This window comes from Gossypium hirsutum, chromosome A12 (assembly GCF_007990345.1).
Source record: "Gossypium hirsutum isolate 1008001.06 chromosome A12, Gossypium_hirsutum_v2.1, whole genome shotgun sequence".
Lineage (NCBI taxonomy): Eukaryota > Viridiplantae > Streptophyta > Magnoliopsida > Malvales > Malvaceae > Gossypium > Gossypium hirsutum.
This window is the reverse complement of record NC_053435.1, coordinates 12,731,368-12,756,551: the sequence shown is the minus strand read 5'-3', so window position 1 is coordinate 12,756,551 and position 25,184 is coordinate 12,731,368. Positions and strand designations below refer to the sequence as shown.

The 25,184-nt window shown below is 37.1% G+C and overlaps 1 protein-coding gene and 1 pseudogene across 4 annotated transcripts in view; one reads left to right on the top strand and one right to left on the bottom strand.

Moving 5' to 3' along the window:
• Positions 1-10,273, bottom strand: part of LOC121211495 (ABC transporter C family member 12-like) — a 10,933-nt pseudogene extending 660 nt beyond the window's left edge.
• Positions 1-25,184, top strand: part of LOC107936190 (ABC transporter C family member 12) — a 79,661-nt gene that overhangs the window by 33,172 nt on the left and 21,305 nt on the right. The gene's annotated exons all lie outside the window — the stretch shown is intronic.

The window sequence follows — 25,184 nt, the reverse complement described above, 5'->3', positions numbered from 1 at the left end:
ATGGACCTCCCAACAACATTGGCAATCCGATCATAAGCTCTGTATGCACGAATGGATGAGAAGCCATCGAATGCTTCTCTAAATTGTGCATAAACAGGTGATCTGGTAATAGAATCCAAGCGTTTTACTTCACGAGATGTGCTCTGCAAAAGCAAATGGTCATTGAAATTTGAGAAGAGAATATCTGTGCTAGAAGAAAGATAATAATCAGTAAAGAATACTTAAATGTCACGAAACTAAGGTAGAATACTTGCTATATACATACTGAACTAGGAAAATAAAATGGCATTTACAGATGAAAATTATGATGCTAGAAAGAAGTCTCAACTTTCAACCTTTGTCATCTGGACATTCATTTTCCCAAAGTACCAGCGTCCAAAAAATACTCAAACATGGTATGAGGTCTAGTCCTCCAAAATATATGGAAAAACTTAGAAAAAATTGAGCAGACATATACAAGGAACACACCCTGAGTCCAGGTAATATAGGTCTGGTAATTAGAAAGTATTTTTTTCTTAAATTTCCACATGTAACTGACAATTATGGAGCATACCTGATAATATAGATAGGCTGCATAAAACAAGATGAGAAAGTGGCATGATGGCCCAAAATGAAAATATGCTCACGATGCTTATCAGTGTAAAAGTTGAAAGAAGCTGCCACAACTGATTCAAAACATATCCATAGAAGTGGCAACATTACGATCTATATCACCTAGATCTCTTGAAAACCTATTGATTACTCGCCCAATTGGATTAGTCTGGAAAAACAACATTTGGAGCTCTTAGGATGGAATTTAGCATCATATCATGCAATCTTCTGGCTGCACCGAGATTGAGTAATTAGCCAAAGAAGTTCAGAATACAGTTACCTGAATCCATTAAAAAGGTAAGTAACTCATTGAATAAGCAACTAAAATAAAGATGAAACAGCTATTGCTAAGAACATTTTGGTTTTGGAGAAGACAGACAGCGACCAAGAAAAATGTAACATGTTATGTGAGTTAGCTATCTTATTTAGAATTATTCTCCATTCATGATTCATTGCATATTTACGTAAAAAAAAGTTATATCCTACAAAATACTGTCATTTAAAAAGATAACTTGTTTCTTTGAATAATCGTATTTAAAGCTAAGCCATCGCTTACTTTCTTGATAAGATAAGCAGAGTATAAATAGATATCAATACCAACCATTACTAGAGTGCAGAAAAAGATGCACCAACCTGACTAAATCCTAGAAGCGCATAAATGAGAATGTAAAATTCAGGCTATAACTCTTTGAAGCACTTTTATCTGTCCAAAAGCGTAACCACATGCTGCTTAAATCTAAGAATTCAGTGAAAAGTAAATGTAAAAAGTATCACAAACCCATAGGCCTCTATAGCATCCTAACTGCAAAAAGTAAAAGAAAATAGGTTCTATGCCCATTAATTGAATTGATGTAAGTGCAGTGATTTAAATGTGAATTATGTTAAGCATCTAACCTCAAACCTATGTCAATAGGTGGAGAGACTCGACACAAGCAAAAAATCATAGGAAATCTAATAGTTAATGATGAGAGATAACACCATGTAACATTGTATCATTTGGTAGCTTAATAGGGGGACTCACATGGACAACCTCATATCTTTTATTTTTAGGAAACCTGTGTTAAATTTTTTTTTCTTTATTGTGTCATTTTATGTAATCTCTTATTTTCAGTATCTGATTCTTTTTTCCTTTATTAGGATTTGATTAGATTTTATTTGATTCTTTTTTCTTTCTCCCTTGCTATTTAAAGGGAGCAGTTTTCATAAATACAGAGCACATTCTCTTAGCCTTTTTCTCTCTATTTCTTTAATAGATGGAAGCAATTATTAAAATCAAAGTTAATATGAAAAGCATGAGGTTTAGTGTACTAATGAGTATAGGGTGTTATCCTATATTACCTCATAAGAACATTCCAGCTGACCAGACCTGTTTCCCTTTCTTCTTGCTTTACAAGTGTAGCTTTCATGCCTTTCCTCCTGTTTGCAGCATTTGCATCTTTTAGAATATCATTTATCTTACTTCAACCATCTTATTGGAATTTGGTTCTAAGTTTTCCATGTCTATGTACTTTCATTCCCTTCCCTTCTTGTTTTTCCATTTTCCCAGCATTTTCCATCAACTTCTGAAATATCCTTCCTTTCTGGAGACTTCCTCAAAGGTACCCTCTTCTTTAATTACACCATTAGAGACAACAAGGATGTAGTCTACATGTGGAAGACAATGCAGCTGGTTTGTGACAAGTATTCTGGTTTTTCCTTGTATTCTTCCTTGATACACCTGTTGAAAACCTGCAAATGACTTCAGATTAGACCATATAGCATAACCAAGAAATCTATTTCAGATCAACGAAGGTTGAAAATACATTAGAAAGAAAAAGGTAATGTGGAAAGAATATACGAGAAATATTTGGGCTTATGTTCTTTGGGTTTCCTGCTGTCATTTTCATTTATGCTTGGACCTTTTTAAGCCCAATTTATTCAAAAGCTTCCTCATCCTTTCTGGAAAAGAATAATAGATCTATAGTTTCCACTAGAATCTTAGGATCTATAATTATGTGATCTTTACATTAAAAAAAAAAAAAACTATCCTCATATAAGATTTCAGCACCGCTGCTCTTATTTCTTCACCTAGGTAAATCTCATTTCTTCACCTCAACTTCTAAACCTATCAAATCTCACACAAAAACTAAAATTCTTTGGCTATGTTCACCTTTTTGACCTTATTAACCAGAACATTTAGCCTCACTTAGTTTTCTGTATCCAACAGAAGCCCTAGATTCATATCGGTTGACGCAAACCTTCATGCTTCCAGGTAGAATGTGAAGAAATTGCATTAATCAGAGTAAACAAGTTACCTGTTCTGCACATGAGCATCAAGGGCACTTAAAGGGTCATCAAATATGTACACATCTGAATTGGAATAGACAGCTCTAGCCATGGAAACTCTCTGTTTCTGCCCACCACTTATGTTCACACTCTTTCACCGATCTCAGTGAGGTCATGATCCTGAAGGACAATGTTAAATAGTTAAGGAGACATCCATGGTAGAAAAAGAAATTACAAGATGTTTTAAATTCACGTAACAGGAAGGATGTCAAGATCCTCCTGTAGAGCTGTCACATCAATTGTCTTCCAATACTGTTCTGGTGAAAGCTAGACCCAACAAAATGTTGTCACGAACCTGTGAAAATAAATTTTAAGTATATAAGCAAGCATGCTATAGAAAGGAAAATTTCTTAGTCAAAGAAAATTGGAAGCTGTAGAAAATTGAAATGGAAGTAAACATCAATAATGAACATAAGCAACGCTGCAACTTACAGTAGCATTAAAAATCATGAAACTTGAGGAACATAAGCAACAGTCCTCTTATAAAACACTTGAATTTGCATCTGGAGGAAGCTCCCCTAGAATCGCCGATATAAGGGATGTTTTTCCTTCTCCAGTTCCACCAACAATTGCGAGTAAGCTGCCAACCGGTACATCTAGATTGATATTTGATAAAGTGGGCTTCTCTGCCTGAAAAAAGAAGAAATAAAAAAAAATAATTCCAAATTGTCTTTATCCAGAAAAGTTGCATCTTGCAATATTAACAATGTTAAGGTTAATAAGTGCATGAGATCTTCCTCACTATAAAGCAGGAAGTAGTGCATGGTAAATCACTAAGCTGCTATTGCTATTTCTAAGTTATCATGTCCTATGTATCCAAAGCTATAATTCTACAGTCGATCCTTCAGACAGAACAAAATATCTAAAAAGTCAACTTGCGTTCCGTCTTTCCAGTCACTTACAAAGAATTGAGACAAACCAAATTTATCGACTGATGATTAGTAAACCTTCACAAGCAATATAAATACAGAATTCCAGTCTAGAAAGCACTTGACTCATAATTTGAGAGGTATAAAAACAAGAAAAGAACTTTAAAATGACCTTTAAATCCATGAAAGTTTCCATTCTTAATTGAGATGGCTAGAAGCCTGGCTGAAGAGGTGGATTTGGTGCTAGAACTCTCTCTTCAGCTAAGAAAAGCTCCTCAAGACGTTGCAACGATACATTTGCATTTGCAACCTAAAAACCAAGGATTAGACTGTCAAGAATCCATAGAAGCTATTTAATAACTCCATTAAGCTTAATGACTGCGAATCTTGAAAATTGTAGCAATTACATTGCAAATAATGATCAACTAAAAACTAAATACATACACCTTTTAAGCTTATTTTTCATTCATGGCCGTAATATCATAAATTTCTTAGACATCTATTAAGTTGTTGAGTGACAAACCAGTTTATTGTCTGGCTAACAGGTTGTGATACGAGTCACAAAGCCCAATTCTGAGGGCAAGGCCCAATAAGAAGATTCCAAGCCCAATCAAGAAATCCACTATACTTAGTTGAAATCAGGCCAATTGTCAAGTGGCCCAAGTTGTAAAGTTTTATTTTTATTTATTTATTTATTTTACTTAGTTTAAATGTTTATCCAAGAGTCCCAAATAAAGACCCTTGGCGAATTTCCATATTAAAATAATTAGGAGTTTTTTTTTTAGTTTTAGTCTTAGTGTTCTAATTAAATTAGGAAAACATTTGAAAGGCCTATTTATATGGCTTGGCCAACCACCCTACATTACATTACAATTACATTGAAAATTTCAGATTTGATTTGAGTGAAAATTCTCTTTGAGTTCTTCAAGATTTTCTCTTGAGTTTTCTTAGAATTGTTTAACATCTTTTGATTGTGGAGCTATCTCCTTTTCTGCCATTGATTCTTTGAGGGAGATTAGAGCGTTTGAAGGGTTGTGAGATCTTTCGAGATTTCAAGGCTTCTTAGGATTATCTTTTAATTTCTTACTGTCAATTCTTTCTTTATTTCTACTTGTGCTGAATCATTATCTAATCTATTTTCTGTTCTTATTGTGTTTTCAGCCTTTTTCTATCTTAAGGAATCAGCCCAAAAATCCCAATTTCTAGGGTTTTTCCATACTCTTTTTGGGTAAAATTAGATTGTCGAAATTTGGGGAAAACTATCTTGGTGTTCAATTGGGCAGAATCACAATTTCCTTGAGGGTTTCAAGAACCCTAACACTTATTTCTATTCTCAATTTGATTCTTTGCTGATTTGGGGATTTTATTTCAGATCTGAAAATTCAAAATCTAATCTTTTAATTTTCTGTTTCGTTTCAGATCTAATTGTTTAGGGTTTTCGTAGGAGTTTCTCGTGACTTGGCAACTCGATCTTGGTCTGCGCGCAACCCCGTATCATTTGGTATCAGATTTTGGGCGTTTTGGGTGTTCTTGGTTGATTTCTAAACTGATCTCTATTTTTTAAAGCATAAACGGCAGTTTTACCCAGAAAATTTGTTCAAAAAAAAATTCATTTGAGTGGGTAAACGTTGTCCGATTGATCTGAAATTTTACATACATGTGTTTGGCACTGTGATTGAATATAAAAAATTATTCCCGCAAAAAAATCAGTCAAAAAGTCAAAAAATCGAAAAAAAGACGAAATCCAATAAAAATTTAAAAAAAATTCAGCGGGTTGAGTTTGGTGCCCAAACTTTCCAGATCAAAAATCAAATATTTAAGGACATTCGAGATTTAATTTGTGATTTTTTGAGATCAGGAACACCTCGAACGAAGTTGTCAAGTTACTCCATAGTTTTTCGGGTTTTCTGTTTTCAGCAATTTTTATTGATTCTTAGCTGTAGGTTTTCATTTGTTTGCTTTTTATTATCCTTTTAAAATATCTAACACCTTCTTGTTTCTTGTGTTAGTAGGATTTAAACGTGTGCACAATCCTTCCTCGGTGCAACACGAATCACTTGGTGTCTCGTCAGTTTTTGGCATCCTAGTGCAAATTAGGATTCTTTGGTAGTTTGGTTCACACTCTCTAATTGGTTGATATAAACTCTGATAAAAAACTCACAAGATTGAATTCGACCTCATTGAGAATTTGATTTTTCTTTTTGAGTGATTAATGGTGAGGTTTGCTAACTTTATTTTTGAGTGTTGAGTGTTTATTTTTACAGGTTTTGAAGATGTCTAAAGGTGATAATAATGATGCACTTATGAAAGTCCAACAACAGTTAGACAGACATACTGCTGCAATCACACAAATAAATGCTACACTTCAAGCATTGAATACTACTTTGAATGAGGTACGAGTGAATCAAAACATCAATATCGAGATCCAATTAAGAAAGATAGGGATAACCAGCCCCATAGGTGCAACCCTCAACGTGTCCCTAGAATGGATGATGATTGTCATGATCATGGACAATCATCTTTGGCAAAACCAAAGAGCGAGCAGCAACGAGAACATCTCTTTCATACTCGCTGCCACGTACAAGGTAAGCTTTGTAGAGTTATTATTGATGGTGAAAGTTGCTCGAACATAGCCAGCACGACGATGGTGGAAAAGCTTTGCTTAACCACAAGGGCTTAGCAACGAAGGCCAATTTAGGGTCACTCAACAAGTGCGCATCGCCTTTTCTATCAGTAAGTATCAAGACGAAGTTGTGTGCGACGTAATGCCTATTCAAGCCTGCCATTTGTTGCTAGGAGAACCGTGGCAACTGGATCGAAAAGTCACTCACGATGGTCGTACCAATAGGTATTCTTTCAAGCATCAAGGAAAGAAACTCACCTTAGTGCCGCTCACTCTGGAATAAGTCCATGAGGACCAAATCAAACTGAAAAATTCTGTTAAAACAAGTGAGAAAAAAGAAAAAGAGAATGAAAAAGAGCAAAAAGAGATTGAGAGTGAAAAGGAATGTGAAACAGAAAAGAAAATTGAAAAAGAAGTTGAAGAAAGAAGAGAAAATGAGTTAGAAAAGACGAGGAAAGGCTAGTGAGGAATGTTTCCACTAACCAAGATATGAATTTTTCTTGTGTTGCTACTTTTCAGGTTCCCGAAAGATCGAAAGATAACTTTCAACTTCAATACCTCTCAAATGAAAGACGCTTTCATACGATCAACTTAGGCAAAGATGAAATCACACTACATGATCCCGAAGGTAAGCGAGGTAAGGAAATTTTAGAAACCGAGTCCAGTGCAGATTTGAAAATTATTAATAAAACTTTTGGTGACTTAGTTCTTAAAAGATCCCCTCATTTTGATCCGATTAATTGTTACTCTTCGATTGTGGTTGATAAAGTCATTACAAAAAGAAGCGTGATTTGTTATTCTCTTGATTTACCTTGTGTAAAATCCTCGAATTTGTCCAAATCTGTTTTGGAGAATAAGGTAACGAAATTTTCCAAATTTGTTTTCAATTTATATTCGTGCCTTAAACAGTTTATGTGGTTGTACATGAAGTTTGAGTTCCATTTGACAAAGGTTAACTCAACAACGGAGATTCGACTACACTATGCCCCGATGAACGAAGGTTTGTTTTAAATGAAAAAGGTAAAATCGACCCTTATTCTTTTGCTTATCGAGGTAAGATGCTTGAAACCTTTGAAACACTTTTGTACTCCTCGGATAGTGATAAAGATCGTGTTGATGAACACTTAGATCGAAACATGCTTGACTGTCCTATTTTATTTATTGATGATCTATCTGTTTTGATGGTTGATAAAAAGATTCTTGTTTTTGATAATGCATGTGTGAGTGAATCTATAGACCGTCGATTAATGCATGGTATGATTATGCAACTCTGTGAACCATGTAAATCTTTTCAAATACCTACTTGTGACGATTATGTTTACCATTTGATTTATTACTCGCAATTTATTCATGGTTTGCGGGAACAATGTGAGACGACTGAATGCCTTAAAACATGTCCATCTTTGTTTCAAATATTTGACGAGGCAGTGGTGAGTAAATTAGATTGTTTGCATGGTAATCTGAATCTGTCCATTCACATGCGTTATACCTGTTCTGTTATGCTTATGATTGGACTACAAGCTTGTTTCCGTTGCTATTTACTATCTCATGGATATTCTTTTCAGTGGACTCAATTGCCATTAGTCCCGTTCGATAGAGGAAAGTCGAGTTCATTTGATTTTTCAGATTCGAGGACGAATCTTTTTGAGGAAGGGGGGAATGATACGAGTCACAAAAGCCCAAATTCTTGAGGGCAAGGCCCAATAAGAAGATTCCAAGCCCAATCAAGAAATCCACCTATACTTAGTTGAAAATCAGGCCAAATTGTCAAAGTGGCCCAAGTTGTAAAGTTTTATTTTTATTTATTTATTTATTTTACTTAGTTTAAATGTTTATCCAAGAGTCCCAAATAAAAGACCCTTGGCCGAATTTCCATATTAAAATAATTAGGAGTTTTTTTTTTAGTTTTAGTTTTAGTGTTCTAATTAAATTAGGAAAACATTTGAAAGGCCTATTTATATGGCTTGGCCAACCACCCTACATTACATTACAATTACATTGAAAATTTCAGATTTGATTTGAGTGAAAATTCTCTTTGAGTTCTTCAAGGATTTTCTCTTGAGTTTTCTTTAGAAGTTGTTTTAACAATCTTTTTGATTGTGGGAGCTATCTTCAACCTTCTTCTTGCCATTGATATTCTTTGGAGGGGAGATTAGAGCCGTTTGAAGGGAGTTGTGAGATCTTTCGAGATTTCAAGGCTTCTTAGGACTTATCTTTTAATTTCTTACTGTCAATTCTTTCTTTATTTCTACTTGTGCTGAATCATTATCTAATCTATTTTCTGTTCTTATTGTGTTTTCAGCCTTTTTCTATCTTAAGGAATCAGCCCAAAAATCCCCAATTTCTAGGGTTTTTCCATACTCTTTTTGGGTAAAATTAGATTGTCGAAATTTGGGGAAAACTATCTTGGTGTTCAATTGGGCAGAATCACAATCTCCTTGAGGGTTTCAAGAACCCTAACACTTATTTCTATTCTCAATTTGATTCTTTGCTGATTTGGGGATTTTATTTCAGATCTGAAAATTCAAAAATCTAATCTTTTAATTTTCTGTTTCGTTTCAGATCTAATTGTTTAGGGTTTTCGTAGGAGTTTCTCGTGACTTGGCAACTCGATCTTAGTCCGCGCGCAACCCCGTATCAGGTTGATTCTTAAGAACTTTGATAAATGAGAACAACTACTGAAGGTACAAAAAATTTACCGCATGAAACTTAATTCTCAATAAACGAAAAAATAAATACCTGAGAAATAAACTATAAAAGTTTTCCCTCCAATAAGATTTCAGCAATGAAGAATATACAGCTGTAAGCCAATTACATTATGCAAGATATAATGATGTAAGGGGTGAAGTAAGTTAAACCTGACTTAACAAATTAGGAAGACATTCCAGAGGAATTCGTAGCAATGCAAACAATGAAAGTGATGTGAATGCCCTTACTGGTGTCAGATCCCCACCAAGCAAAGTGAACATCCCAAATGAAACTACTATTACAACAACTGGTATGCTGTTCAATATGAATCTGTTAAACTGCAACAAAAGGCAACTTATTAAAACAAAATATGGTAAAACAGTCATAGTTTTTGTAGCCTGAAGACTAGCAGCATCAATAGCTGCTCCAACAAGAGCAGTTTAAGATTAGCCACATAAATAAATAAGCATTTAAAGTGCGTTTACATTGCATGCAACTTGCATAACTGACATACATACTATAACATCTAGTTTATAAATCATGGATTTGTAGTCACAAGATAGGCCACCAATTCCTGGAAACTTGCTTAAAATGGAGGTTCAAATATTATGCTGGTGGCCACTGGCCACCAAAATCACATTTCCCTTAGAAAAGAAAATATATCAAATGACGAAGCATTGCATGTCCAGGATAATGTTTGATGACCAATAACTGCATTTTCCAGAGCAAAAAGCAAGTGCAACTATTGGTGAAAGGTAATTTTCGCATGCCAACTAGAAATATCGTTTTATGTTTTGGAATGTTCACATAAAAAACACAGACACTCAGAAGCAATATTATAATTCAACTATCATACAGCAGATAGTTGTTGAGCTCTCTAAAGCCATGACAGCTCATCATTCCGTATACTGTGAACTCTAGACTGAAAGCACTTCTCCCATGCATAAAATCTGAAAAGTAATCAAGCACAGATCAGCAATCACTGTCAAATATCAAGATAATATAGTGAAACCTAAGGAAGTGCTTTCTGAATTAGACCATACTTCACAGTGTCCACAGCAGCTAGAATTTCATTCATAAGATTGACCCTCATGTCAGTCCACTCTAGTCTTTGCTTGGTCATCTTTTGCATTTTGCTAACCACAATAGTCTTTCTCCATGTGTAAAACAGAGAAATCAGTTAACACATGATCAATCATCAGATAGATGATTTAAATTATTTTCATCTTCAATGACAGTAGTTATCATAAGATCATTGACATGGAAAATGATTTCCCAATTTAAATTCATTTTGCTTGCCTTGCTGGCAGATTTCTCAGTGAGAACGTTTAATCTAATAATTTAGTTTTTCTAACTATGTATTCTTTGAGGCTCTTTTGCTCTCTTTCTTTTTTCTTTTCTCCAATAGAAGTAGACTGCATGAGTTATGGAGGTTAGTTATCAGTAAACTTCACAGACAGGGTTTAAACTACAATTAAGTTGGCAGAACATCATGTTGAAATATGTATATATTTTAAATTTATTTAGGTAGATAAATCTTATTTGGGTAGATAAGTTTTATTCATATTCTAGAAATATTTTTATTTTGTCTTTTAGTAGTTTACTAGAATAAGGGAACTATTTTCTTTTATGTTTTAGTAGTTTATTAGAATAAGGGAACTATTTTCCCAATTAGAATTAAGACTCTTTTCTGTATTTAAGTTCAATTCTTTAGTTAATAAGATCTGTACAATTTTATTCAAAGCTCTGAGATAGGTTAAAATCTCTAGTAACATCATGGTTAAAACAGCCTTCACTGGAGATAAGAGATCCAGCAATCAAATAGAGGAAGAAAGTTCTACAGTTGAAACAACTACCGAGAGTACAATGACTCAAGGGACAGAGGCGTCTCACCTTTCTTTTCCACTGACATCTCACAAGTTGAATGGCAAGAATTATCTGGAATGGTCGCAATCCGTAAAATTAGCAATTGATGGGCGCGGCAAGCTAGGTCATTTAAATGGAGAAGTTGAGCGACCACAAGTGGGCGATCCAAAGATGAGCAAGTGGAGGTCAGAAAATTCTATGATAATTGTGTGGCTTATTAATTACATGGAAGCATCCGTAGATAAACCTTTTCTTTTTCTTCCAACTGCTAAAGATGTTTGGGACGCTGTGAAAGACACCTATTCAGATTTAGAAAAGCTTCACAGATTTTTGAGTTAAAAATAAAACTGTGGAAAGCTAGGCAAGGGGAAAAAGAAGTTACTCTTTATTATAATGAGATGATGTCTCTTTGGCAAGAACTAGATCAGTGTTATAATGATGAATGGGAGTGTCCCGGAGATGGTGTAAAAGCTATGAAAAAAGAAGAGAATGAAAGAGCTTATTTGTTTCTGGCTGGTTTAAATAAAGAATTTGATGAAGTGAGATCTCGGATCCTAGGGAAAAAACCGCTTCCAAAACTTTGTGAGATTTTTTCTGAGGTTAGAAGAGAGGAGACAAGGAGAAAAGTAATGTTAAAGCCAGGGTTTAAAGCTAATGATGATAATTCTGCTCTTGTAACTATTAAAAAAAATGATGATAGTGAAAAAAAGAAAAAACCTTGGTGCGATCACTGTAAAAAATATTGGCACACTCGTGAAACGTGTTGGAAGCTCCATGGGAAACCGACAAATGGAAGGAAAAAGAGTGGCAATGGTCGTGGTTCACAATCAGGGGATAGTAGATCTTTCCAAACAACTAATGGAAATTATGAGGGCCAAAGTTCTCTAGAAAGGTCTCCATTCACTAAGGAACAATTAAAGCATCTACACAAGTTTTTTCAATCACCACAATTTCGGATGAATTCTTCTATTCCTAACTCATCCAATAATCTTTCTTCCTCTTTTGCCCAATCAAGTACTAATTTTTCTATTTTTTCCAATGTCAAGCCTTGTAAAACAAACACATAGATCGTTGATTTTAGAGCTAGTGATCACATGACTAGCAATCATTTTCTTTTTTCAACTTACACACCTTGCACAGGAAACAAAAAGATCAAAGTAGCAGATGGGTCCTTCTCGGCAATAGCCGAGAAAGGCACTGTTAAAATTTCATCTTCCTTGGTTGTACATGACGTTTTACATGTGTCAAATCTAGCTTGTAATCTCATATCGGTCAGTAAATTATCCCAGTCCTCAAATTGTCATGTTATATTTGACTCTTTTATGTATAAGTTTCAGGACATGGTCTCAGGGAGGATAATTGGCAATGCTAAAGAATTTGGTGGAATTTACTTTCTTGAAGACGACCATCTAAGTCAACCAACAACTACTTTATGTTTAAATTCTGTTTCTGATTTTGATAAGGTTATGATTTGGCATTATAGGGCTTAGACATCCTAATTTTTATTATTTAAGATACTTGTTACTTAATCTATTTAAAAATAAAAGTCCTTCATATCATTGTGAATTTTGTGAATTGGCTAAACATCATCGGTCATTCTTTCCACCTCAAAAAAATAAAGCCTCCAAACCTTTTTCGTTAATTCATAGTGATGTTTAGGGACCTTCAAGGGTCTCGACTTTTTCAGGAAAACGTTGGTTTGTCACATTTATTGATGATCATACTCGACCTTGTTGGGCGTTTTTATTAAAAGATAAGTCTGAAGTTAAAAATGTATTTCAGTCTTTTTATGCTATGGTGAAAACACAATTTGGTGTGAAATAGAAGTATTTCGAACTGACAATGGTGGGGAATTTTTTAGCAACCAATTAGGTGTTTTCTTAACCAAACATGGAATAGTCCACCAAAGTTCTTGTACAAATACACCACAACAAAATGGGACTGCAAAAAGAAAAAAACCGACATCTTTTGGAAGTAACTAGAGCCTTGATGTTGACTAGTCAAGTACCAAGTTATCTTTGGGGCAAAGTCTTGTTAACAGCTACATATCTTATTAATAGAATACTCAGTAGAACTCTAAATTATAGAACTCCTTTTAGTCTCTTTAAAGATAACTTTTCTAACTCTAAATTGATTACAGATTTATCCGTCCGAGTTTTTGGGTGTAGTGTTTTTGTTCATCTTCACAACCAAGGTAAACTAGATCCTAGTGTCATGGGTTGCGCATGGGAGCCCGCAACCATGACACATCTGTGTGATCCATCAAGAAGAAAGGAGGTCATTTGGCCCAATCGGACCGGCCCGTTGCTTGAAGAGATTGAAGGCCCATCTACAAGTTAAGACAAATATGGAAACATGATCTTATAAGATATTATTTTATAATATTACATATCTTAAATAAGATATGTAATCTTAGAAGATATGATTTTATATTCTTAAAGATTTGATGGTAGGTGCCCTTTAATCGTAGCCGTTGATGTACTTAATTTTGTACCGTTGAGAGGCTCTACTATAAATAAGAGACCTCTTCCCTCATTGTAAAGCACTTGAGTTTTGAGTAAAAAGAATCCTTGAGAGCATTCACTCAAACTTTTCTCTCTTGTGTTCTTATTTTCCCTGGCTTGTTCTTATCTCATTCTTCTTTCATCTTGTTGGCTTTGAGTTGTGTTTTGGGAGGAATTCTGTTGAATCCTTCTTTTGTGGAAGTTAGGCTGACTTAGGCATTTTTGGAGTAAGAAACTGCCTAAGGCCGCACGGATTCTGAGGCAAGAATCTTAAGTTCGTGACAGTTGGTACCAGAGCCAGTTCGAAAGCACTTTTGAGATATGTCGAAAGAAGTTGTTGATCAGAATGAGCCAATTGAGACCCGTGGGAGGGCCAGAAAGGCTAGTCGATCGAGGGATATGCTGTCGAGCTTGGAAATTCGAGTGGTTAATCTCGAGGAGTCCGTTGGTGACATGAAGGAGACACTCGAAGTGGTCCTAACCCGTATGGAGGAACTGAGGGAAGATAGCAAGGAGTTTGTGTTGGACTCCCTCAGATCCACTTCGGACAAACTGACAGGGAGGGACAAAGCTCTTGAGGCTCTGCTGACTACCATGAAGGAAGAGATTGCTGAGCTTAAGGGGGAGCTCAGAATCTGTAAGGCTGCCCTGGGAAGTGGGATGTTGGCTTCGGGACCGAAGCAACGTCATGTGGATGTTCCAAAACCCGAGAAGTTCAAGGGGATTAGGTCCGCAAGAGAAGTGGACAACTTCCTGTGGGAATTGGAGCAATATTTTCGAGCAATTGGCATTGAGGATGATGCCACCAAGGTAAACACCGCTTCAATTTACTTTTCTGATGTTGCTCTCTTGTGGTGGAGACGTAGGTCCACGGATGAGAAACGTGGAGAAACGACCATTGGAACTTGGGAGGAGTTCCAAAGAGAGTTGAAGAAGCAGTTTTATCCACAACATGCCGAAAAGGAGGCTCGTGCTAAGTTGCGTCGACTTACGCAACAAGGCACTGTTCGAGATTATGTTCGGGAATTCAGCGAGTTGATGCTTCAGATCTCAGACTTGAATGAGAAAGAAGCATTCTATTGGTTCGATGATGGTTTAAAAATGTGGGACAAGCAAGAGTTGCGTCGCCTAGATATCACCGAATTGACCGAAGCTATGGCTAAGGCAGAAAATTTCTATGATGTTGGGGGTAGAAAGTTTGAGAATAATGATTCTTTCAAACCCAAGTCGAGACCCAAAGGCAATGGTGGGGGAAACAAGGATCAAGGGGAAAAGAATGACGAAGGCCCAAAGTCTAGTCAAGGTAAGCCTTGGGATAGAAAAGGACCAATGAAGTGCTTTCTTTGCCAAGGCCCACATAGAATAAGTGTCTGTCCAAAGAGAGCCGCTTTTCATGCCATGGAGGCACGCGAGGAAGCCGAAGATGACACCAAAAGCCTTAATTCGATATTATGAGGTGTCGAAGAGAAGTTAAGCAATGGGTTGATGTTTGTGGACATCATCGTAGCTGGCAGAAGATTGAATGCACTTGTTGATACTGGTGCGTCTGATTTATTCATGTCCAAAGAAATGGCAAAGGAACTTGGCCTCAGAATTGAGGAAGATTCGGGACGAATCAAAACGGTGAATTCAGAAAGCATTCCCATAACAAGAGTGGCAAAAGGGGTAGAACTCAAACTTGGCGAGTGGACAGGCAAAGCGACCATTAAGGTAATCCCACTTGATGATTACGATTTTGTAGTTGGATTAAGTTTACTTGACAGGCTTAATGCGGATATTCACCCTTCCGAGAATTACATGACAATCTCCGATGCAAACCAACGATATATGGTGAGAATGAAAAGGAAGGGAAGCATGGAGGGAAAAACCTTGTCGGCAATTAAATTTGCCAAAGGAGTCCGTCGAAATGAAGTCTCCTACCTAGCTACCTTGAGAGACAATATGGATGATAAATTTGAGGGGGAAATTCCAAAGGAAGTGGAACGGTTGCTAAAGTCATTTCAAGATGTAATGCCCATGGAGTTGCCCAAAAGATTGCCACCAAAGAGGGAGGTGGACCACAAGATTGAGCTGTTGCCCAATACTGAACCGCCAGCAAGGGCACCATATCGAATGGCTCCACCGGAACTAGAGGAATTGCAGAAGCAGTTGATAGAGCTTTTAGATGACGGGTTCATTAGACCATCTAAAGCCCCATTCGGTGCACCTGTGTTATTTCAAAAGAAGCATGATGGATCTTTGAGAATGTACTCGACTACAGGGCCTTAAACAAAATCACTATAAAAAACAGGTATCCCATTCCTCTTATTGCAGATTTGTTCGATCAACTTGGTAGCGCGAGATGGTTTACTAAGTTGGATTTGCGATCGGGGTACCACCAAGTGAGAATAGCCGAAGGGGATGAGCCCAAGACAGCCTGTGTAACTAGGTATGGGTCCTTTGAGTTCTTGGTGATGCCGTTCGGATTGACAAATGCTCCGGCCACATTCTGTACCCTAATGAATAAGGTATTACAACCTTTCTTGGATCGTTTTGTGGTTGTTTATCTTGACGATATTGTGGTGTATAGTAAGACGCTCGAAGAGCATGTGGGACACTTGGGAGAAGTGTTCCAAACTCTACGAGAAAATGAGCAATATGTCAAAAAGGAGAAATGCTCCTTTGCCCAACGAGAAGTGCCATTTCTAGGCCATATTGTGGGAGGTGGCACGATTCGAATGGATGAAAGTAAAGTTCAAGCAATTGCCGATTGGGAGCCACCAACCAAGGTGACGGAGTTGCGGTCTTTCCTTGGATTAGCAAATTACTACCGTCGCTTCATTGAAGGCTATTCCAAGATCACTGCACCCTTGACGGACTTGTTGAAAAAGGGCAAAGTGTGGGATTGGGACCCTCAGTGTAAGAAAGCCTTCAACCAAGTGAAGCAAGCGATGACGAGTGAGCCTGTACTCGCATTGCCAAATTTTTCAAAGGCGTATGAGGTACGCACAGATGCTTCAGAGTATGCGATTGGAGGGGTGTTGATGCACGATGGGCATCCGATTGCTTTCGAGAGTCGAAAGCTTAACGAGACAGAACGAAGATACACGGTCCAAGAAAAAGAGATGACGGCAGTGGTGTACTGTTTACGCACATGGAGACACTATTTGCTGGGTTCCAGGTTTGTGGTATTCACTGATAATGTTGCAAATAGCTATTTCTTAACCAGAAAAAGTTGTCCCCCAAGCAGGCTCGTTGGCAGGTTTTCCTAGCAGAGTTTGATTTTAGCATGGAATACAAGCCGGGGAGTGCCAACATTGTGGCCGATGCACTTAGCCGAAAAATGGAATTTGCAACGATAAGCCAACCCGAAAGTCCCTTATTAGAGCGCATTCAAGAAGGACTGTCCCATTATCCCACGGCCAAAAATCTGATGGAGCTTTCTAGAGATGGAAAAACAAGGCGATTTTGGCTCGAGGGAAAATTGCTATACACTCATAGGCAACGTCTATATGTGCCTCAACATGGGAATTTACGAAGAGAAGTCATGAAGGAATGTCATGATTCAAAATGGGCTGGCCATCCAAGAGTACACCGCACCTTGGCTCTATTGGAGGATCGATTTTATTGGCCTCACATGGGTGATGATGTGGAGACCTATGTGAAAACTTGTTTAATATGCCAACAAGATAAGGTTGAGTTGAAAGCCCCTGCTGGTTTGTTACAACCGTTGCCCACTCCGGAGCGCCCATGTGAGAGTTTGTCCATGGACTTTATCACAGGTTTGCCTAAATCCGATGGATTCGCGAGTATTTTTGTTGTGGTGGATAGGTTTTCGAAGTATGCAACTTTCATCCCCGCAACCAAGGAGTGTCCCGCTGAGGAGGCAGCTCGCTTATTCCTTAAGCATGTGGTGAAGTATTAAGGGGTACCACAGTCTATCATCAGTGATCGAGATAGGCAATTCACGGGTCGATTTTGAACAGAGTTGTTCAAATTAATGGGCTCAGACTTAAACTTTTCCACTAGCATGCATCCCCAAACTGATGGGCAAACCGAACGAGTGAATGCATTGTTGGAGACGTATCTTCGGCACTATGTAAGTGCAACACAACAGGATTGGCCAAAGTTGTTGGATGTGGCCCAGTTTTCGTATAACTTACAACGAAGTGGGGCAACGAACCAGAGTCCGTTTGAGATAGTGACGGGGCAACAGCCGCTTACACCCAATGCAGTTGCAACTCGTTATGCGGGACCGAATCCAGCAGCTTATCGATTTGCGAGGGATTGGCAAGAGCAAAACGATTTAGCTAGAGCTTGTCTACATAAGGCAAGTAAGCGCAACAAGAAATGGGCGGATCGAAATCGAAGGGACGTGCAATTTCAAGTTGGTGACCCAATTCTTGCCAAACTACACCTGATTTTGCGACATGATGGGTTACACAAAGGACTCGTTCGGCGGTATGAGGGGCCATTTCGAATTGTGAAGAAGGTAGGCAAGGTGGCCTACAAGCTTGAGTTGCCTGAAAAGCTTAAAGTTCATCCAGTATTCCATGTGAGTATGCTTAAGCCATTCCATGAAGATGGAGAAGACCCAAATCGAAGCAAGTCTGAACGAGCACCAATGGGGGTAAAAGTTGCCTATGATCGAGAGGTCGAGAACATTGAAGCGGATCGTGTGGTCAGACGTAAGTACTACCGACCGCGGCGCGAATACTTAGCCCGATGGAAGGGATTCCCGGATAGTGAGATGAGTTGGGAACCTGCTGAAGCTTTGTGGCAATTCCAAGACAAGATAGATCGATACCATGCGGAGGACGCGACGAGGGCGTCGCTAGATTTGGTGGGGGAGAATGTCATGGGTTGCGCATGGGAGCCCGTAACCATGACACATCTGTGTGATCCATCAAGAAGAAAGGAGGTCATTTGGCCCAATCGGACCGGCCCGTTGCTTGAAGAGATTGAAGGCCCATCTACAAGTTAAGACAAATATGGAAACATGATCTTATAAGATATTATTTTATAAGATTACATATCTTAGATAAGATATGTAATCTTAGAAGATATGATTTTATATTCTTAAAGATTTGATGGTAGGTGCCCTTTAATCGTAGCCGTTGATGTACTTAATTTTGTACCGTTGAGAGGCTCTACTATAAATAAGAGACCTCTTCCCTCATTGTAAAGCACTTGAGTTTTGAGTAAAAAGAATCCTTGAGAGCATTAACTCAAACTTTCTCTCTTGTGTTCTTATTTTCCCTGGCTTGTTCTTATCTCATTCTTCTTTCATCTTGTTGGCTTTGAGTTGTGTTTTGGGAGGAATTCTGTTGAATCCTTCTTTTGTGGAAGTTAGGCTGACTTAGGCGTTTTTGGAGTAAGAAACTTGTTGACACCATTTTTTGGATGAAAACGGGGTCGACTTGGATTTTGGAAAAAAAAGAATGAAAACGGGAGTCGCCACCAATCCTTTTTTGACGAGGTGTGATTGGGTCACCTCAAAAGGTGGTTGTTTTTAATAAATGATTTAATTTTATTAAAACAACGATTTTGGTCTACGAAATTCAGAAAAATGAGTTCGGGAGTCGGTTACGCACGAGGAAGGATTAGCACCCTCGATACGCCCAAAATTGGTACCTAGTTGATTAATTAGTGTCTTAGTGTCGAAAATTTGAAAACTTGAAAGAATTTAAAATACGATCCCTCTTTGTAAAGAAAATGCTCAAATGTTAAGGACCTTCTCGTCTCACAATATAAAATGTCACATCCAGTAAGTTAGGACACGACATCTTGAATTTTCGAGAACGAGCTTGCCTTTTATATAAAAATTCGTGTATTTCAAAAGGTTATTCAGTTAGTTAAGGTGAACGAGGAAATTCGAAACCCAGTAAGTTAGGGCACGTTTCCTCGAATTCCCAAACACCGAATATTGCCTTTACTTGCAAAAATCTTATTTCGAGGTAACGAAATGCCATACCCAGTAAGTTAGGGAACAACACCTCGTATCTCCGAGAATAAGCATTTTCAAAACTCATGTCACGATTTAAAAGAGTATTCCGTTATTTAGGTTAAAGGAGAAAAATCGAAACCCAATAAGTTAGGGCACGATTGTCTCGAATTACCAAATACGGAATATTACTTTTATGAAAGAATTATTATTGGGTTGGATATAATGATAATAAGAATAATATTAAAGTAAAGTAAACAATAATACTATATATAAATGTATATATATATGTATATAATAGAAATACACACTACTATATAATAATAAATATAGAAATACAAAAAGCAAATATAATAAAAATATTAAATTAAAGTAATAAAAAATAATACTATATATAAAATATATATACATAAAAATATACACTAATATATAATAGTAATAGTGATAGCAAAAATAATAAAAATATAAGTAATATTAATAATATATTAGAATACAAAAGTAAAGTAATAACAATAGGGGTGATAATAATAATAATACAAACAATAATACATATATATAATAATTGTAGTTAGAAATAAAAAATAATAAAAGTAACAATAATGATAGTAATAATATAAATAAATATGGAGAGGGCATATATAATATAATAATAATATAAAAAATAATATATACATGAGAAATAATAATAATAATATAAATAATAGTAAAAATAATAAAATAATAAAACAAAGCTCTCAACTCTCTTTCTCCCTCTTTTCTAAATCCGGCCGTTGGTCCGGCTTTGCTTCGGTCATGGACCCCCACGGGCCGCCATCGGCGCCACCGTACACGGCTGCCGGACCTCAAAAAAACCTTTTTCGATAATGAAAATATGGGTAAGCTTCTTACTTTTATTTTTACTTTCGTATAAAAAAAACAAAATAAAATTGAAAGGAAAACAATAAACAAACAAAGAACTAAAGATAAGAATAGACAAAAGAAACCTCTTTTGCTTTGATCTTTCATTAATCTCCAAAAACTAGCCTTTCCAAGAAACAAAAATAACCTTTTTTACAAAAAACACCTCCAAAAAACAAAAAAAAACCTCCTCCAAAACAAAGAACAATCCTTCTCCAAAAAACCAAAAACCCACCCCTAAAAACAAAGTCTTGAATGGCTTTTATAGCCAAATTTTACAAGTGGAGTGGTTGGGGTGGTTTAGGTGGCCAAGGGTGGTGGAGTTGGTGGCTAAGGTGGGTGGCCAACAAAGGTGGTGGAGTAGGTGGCCAAGGTTTTTATTTATTTATTTATTTATTTATTTATTTACCACATGTGCATCAAATAAATTCTGATACAATTCTTTATACGTCACCGGGATGGGTGTGAATTGAGGTCTTTCTATATTTGGCCTTGAATTGGACTCCCGTCTCGAAGAACCTTGCTGATTAGTGGTTGTTGCTCTGGCTTGTCCCACCGTGATTGATCTAGAATGGTCCTTGTTAAACATGCTTGTGTTGTTATCTCATGCTCCTTCTTTCTTGGTGCTGACCTTTAGCACTTTCTCCTACTTCTATCTTGCCACTCCTTATGGCATTTTCTATCATTCTCCAGACATCACTATGTCTGAAAAGCTTTGGTGGCACTACCCAGCATGTGATTGAGAAATGGAGCTTTCAAAGTATTGATAAAAAGCATGGTTATCTCTTTTCTAAAAGTGGTGGTTGAACTTGTGCTGCTACCTCCCTCCATCTTCGAGCATACTGGCGAAAGCTCTCATTAGTTTCTTTTCCATATTTTGCAATACAATTCGATCGGGTGCTATGTCCATCACATGTCTGTACTGTTTTATAAAGGCCTGCGCCAAATCTTTCCAAGAGTGGATTCAGCTCGACTCAATGATTGTACCATCTAGCCGCTGACCCGATCAAACTATCCTGAAAACAGTGAACCAACAGCTGCTCGTTGTTGATGTACCCGGTCATTCTTCGGCAAAACATAGTGATATGAATAAATAAATAAATAAATAAATAAATAAATAAATAAAAACCTTGGCCACCTACTCCACCACCTTTGTTGGCCACCCACCTTAGCCACCAACTCCACCACCCTTGGCCACCTAAACCACCCCAACCACTCCACTTGTAAAATTTGGCTATAAAAGCCATTCAAGACTTTGTTTTTAGGGGTGGTTTTGGTTTTTGGAGAAGGATTGTTCTTTGTTTTGGAGGAGGTTTTTTTGTTTTTGGAGGTTTTTTTGTAAAAAGGTTATTTTGTTTCTTGGAAAGGCTAGTTTTGGAGATTAATCAAAGATCAAAGCAAAAGAGGTTTCTTTTGTCTATTCTTATCTTTAGTTCTTTGTTTGTTTATTGTTTTCCTTTCAATTTTATTTTGTTTTTTATACGAAAGTAAAAATAAAAGTAAGAAGCTTACCCATATTTCATTATCGAAAAAGGTTTTTTTGAGGTCCGGCCGCCGTGTACGGTGGCGCCGATGGCGGCCCGTGGGGGTCCATGACCGAAGCAAAGCCGGACCAACGGCCGGATTTAGAAAAGAGGGAGAAAGAGAGTTGAGAGCTTTGTTTTATTATTTTATTATTTTTACTATTATTTATATTATTATTATTATTTCTCATGTATATATTATTTTTATATTATTATTATATTATATATGCCCTCTCCATATTTATTATATTATTACTATCATTATTGTTACTTTATTATTTTTTATTTCTAACTACTATTATTATATATATATTATTGTTTGTATTATTATTATTATCACCCCTATTGTTATTACTTTACTTTGTATTCTAATATATATTAATATTACTTATATTTTTATTATTTTGCTATCACTATACTATTATATATTAGTGTATATTTTATGTATATATATATTTTATATATAGTATTATTTTTATTACTTTAATTTAATATTTTTATTATATTTGCTTTTTGTATTTCTATATTTATTATTATTATATAGTAGTGTGTATTTCTATTATATACATATATATATACATTATATATAGTATTATTGTTTACTTTAATATTATTCTTATTATCATTATATCCAACCCAATAATAATTCTTTCATAAAAGTAATATTCCGTATTTGGTAATTCGAGACAATCGTGCCCTAACTTATTGGGTTTCGATTTTTCTCCTTTAACCTAAATAACGGAATACTCTTTTAAATCGTGACATGAGTTTTGAAAAATGCTTATTCTCGGAGATACGAGGTGTTGTTCCCTAACTTACTGGGTATGGCATTTCGTTACCTCGAAATAAGATTTTTGCAAGTAAAGGCAATATTCGGTGTTTGGGAATTCGAGGAAACGTGCCCTAACTTACTGGGTTTCGAATTTCCTCGTTCACCTTAACTAACTGAATAACCTTTTGAAATACACGAATTTTATATAAAAGGCAAGCTCGTTCTCGAAAATTCAAGATGTCGTGTCCTAACTACTGGATGTGACATTTTATATTGTGAGACGAGAAGGTCCTTAACATTGAGCATTTCTTTACAAAGAGGGATCGTATTTAAATTCTTTCAAGTTTCAAATTTTCGACACTAAGACACTAATTAATCAACTAGGTACCAATTTTGGGCGTATCGAGGGTGCTAATCCTTCCTCGTGCGTAACCGACTCCCGAACTCATTTTCTGAATTTCGTAGACCAAATCGTTGTTTTAATAAATTAAATCATTTATTAAAAACAACCACCTTTGAGGTGACCCAATCACACCTCGTCAAAAAAGGATTGGTGGCGACTCCCGTTTCATTCTTTTTTCCAAATCCAAGTCGACCCCGTTTTCATCCAAAAAATGGTGTCAACAGCTTGGCGACTCCACTGGGGACTTTTCAAATAAGTGAGTCAAGCCACGAGTTGATTATTTTTGTCTTTTGTCGAAAGTTGAAAATTTGATTTAAATATACGATCTTCTCATTGCATTCATTTGTTTTGAGCTATAGTTTTCATCATGTTTCGTATTTTAAACTTTTATATCTTGCATTGCATTGCATGACCGTGGTCACACCTTTAAGTGGGAGTGAGACGCTACTCCTTCGGAGGTTTTCACCTCCGTGCAGGATAGTGGATCGCTTTCGGGATATATCCGTACCTATGTCTTCGTGAGATTTCATCTCCGTGCAGCCATAGGGAAATGTATTCCCCTGAACCGAACTCGGTCTATATGAGCCTATAATGGGTGAAGATCGAGGAATCTGCTGGTTCGGGTACCTTTGCTTTAGAACCAAACCCCTGTAGTAAACCTTAGGAACTCACCTTAAGTAGAACTACACCAAACCCTAGTAGATACCCTGATGTGCTTTTATTCTTTTGAATTGTCTTGGATTATATGTTATATCTGGTACTGATATTTGTTGTTTTACTTTGGATGCATGACATTTCAACTGCATGGCATTTCATTATTTCAAGGCGTTGGTTCATATTCGGTTTCTAGAAAGAAAGCTTATCATGGAAAGAAGGTTTCTTGATAAGGTGGAAGATAATGCGGCAGTCCGAATTTGGTCGAAAACGACACAGCAAGAGAAAGGGGATAGTTTGGCTGAAGGATATATATCAGAGCTATGGGACTTTACCCGCATCAGCATAACCCAGAACGATTTACAAGAGTTGAAAGGAATTTGGGACCATTGGGACGAGGAGGCCAGACAGTTGTTTATTCCCATTACGGGGACTTACCGTACCTACTAGATATGAAGGTAGATAAGCACCTATTCCGGGCTCTGCACAATTTGGAATCCCGCCTATAGTGTTTTTGTTCGGGAAAGTTGACTTGGTGCCTACGATAGAAGAATATATGGCTTACTTCGGTGTTCAAAGAGTCAAGTCGACAGAATCTACTCAAGAGCCGCAAATGTACCCTTTTTGAGAAGGTTAATGAACATAACAGGCATGAGTGAGCAGTGGGTTACGGCCCGAATTAAACAAAAAGGGGATAACAAGTGCATTTCTTGGAGGAGTTGAAAGATGTGGCTTTGGTGCACCCGGATATAAAAAAGAGGGTAGATATCTTCGCCCTAAGCATATATGGCTTAGTTATCTTTCCTAGAGCTTTGGGGCATATTGATGAGGCGGTTACTGATTTGTTCGACCGCCTGATAAAGGAGTTACCCCGGTTCCAGCAATTTTAGCGGAGACATTCAGATCATTGAGTACCTGTCAGCGAGCGGACGAAGGCAGGTTCATTGGATGTGCACAGTTGTTACTTGCGTGGTTCCACAGTCATTTTGGAAAGTGGATAAGGTGTCATATCGGGTCTTCTCTGAAAACTATTCGCCGCTAAAGGAGATGATAGCTACACCGAGAAGGGACGACATTTCAATGGAAAATGGATGGCAATTCTTCAAAACTTGCATGAAGAAGACATTGAATGGAGAGCTCCGTGGTTACTTCCAGACGAAATTTGTACCGATGCGGTAGTTTTGATTGGGCCCTTTGCTTAGAATCTGGGGAGCTATTGGCTATGCCCCGTTATTAGTGCTCAGACAGTACAGATCAAGACAGTTTATACCCGCAACCCAGGGGCTGGCCGAGTGTGAATTCTCGTATGGGGTGATGGCTACAAAAAGAGGATTCGAGAGATATCCAATGCGTGGAATCAGACTCGCCAAATGAAGCGATTAGCTGTAGGACCAATGACAACCCCCGAATATGAAGAATGGAGGGTCAGAAGAATCAATGACAATGTCCCCAAATCAAGCCCCGAAGCAGTCATTCGATAGAGGAGCACTTACGGGTCATCCCTCTACTAGAAATTTGAACAATTGAAAGATGCAAGTGACAGATA